Source organism: Magnolia sinica, chromosome 8 (assembly GCF_029962835.1).
Source record: "Magnolia sinica isolate HGM2019 chromosome 8, MsV1, whole genome shotgun sequence".
Classification (NCBI taxonomy): domain Eukaryota; kingdom Viridiplantae; phylum Streptophyta; class Magnoliopsida; order Magnoliales; family Magnoliaceae; genus Magnolia; species Magnolia sinica.
The window spans coordinates 36,209,400-36,210,449 of record NC_080580.1 but is presented as its reverse complement, the minus strand read 5'-3'; positions in this window follow the sequence as shown (position 1 = coordinate 36,210,449).

Below are 1,050 nucleotides of genomic sequence, written 5' to 3'. Positions count from 1 at the left end.
ACTGGTCGAATAGATCATCGATATAGGGATGCGGGTATCAGTCTTAATGGTGACTTTGTTGAGCTCACGATAGTCCACACAGAGCTGCAACGAACCATCCTTCTTCTTCACAAACAATACCGGGGCTCCCCAAATTGAACTACTGGGACGAATGAAACCTAACTCCCGGAGCTCATCTAAAAGCTCTTGTAGTTCCCTCAACTCCAACGGTGCTATCCGGTAAGGGGCCTTCGAGATAGGCATGGTACCGGGCACTAGATCAATCTGAAACTCCACCTGTCGACGCGGTGACAAACTCAGTATCTCCTGGAACACATCTGGGTACTCACAAACAACTGTCAGCTGCTCAATACCCTCTACCACATAGTCCTCAACAACAGAAGCCAAGAAACCAGATAACGGCTCTCCACTGGGCTCGACGACAAACTGGAATACTAGCAAGCCTGGAATGTGAAATGTGACTGTCCTCGCGGCACAGTCCAAGATGGCACGATACTTTGTAAGCCAGTCCATACCCAGAATAACATTAAAGCCTGACATCGGCATCACGAATAGATCGACAGGAAGGAACATCTCGCCCACTAACACTAAACAAGAAGGACAGTGACGAGTCAACACAACGGACTTCCCCATGGGAGTCGAGACTGCCAAGGCCTCAGACATGGACTCCGATGGAATACCGGTTGATCGACAAAAATGCTTAGCCACAAAAGAATGAGAGGCACCAGAATCAAATAAAACATGAGCAACGCAAGCAAAAATAAGAAGAATACCCTCGACGACTTCACTGGTCGATGACTGTGGGTCCTAGCCTAGCGCCTGCTGCGTGGGATAAAATTGGCCCTAAGCTGGTATAGGAAGCAAACCAAAAGACTGTGGGTCCTGAGCCTGTGCCTGCTGGGTTGCAATACACACTCGACCCATAGACCGAACATATGGATATCCCCTCTGCTGGTGGTGGTGGTGCTGCTGCTATCTCTGCTGGGGAGGTCTGCCTGACTGCCTCTGCTGCTGAGGAGGAGCCTTAGGAGCTGCGGCTGGAAGCTACGC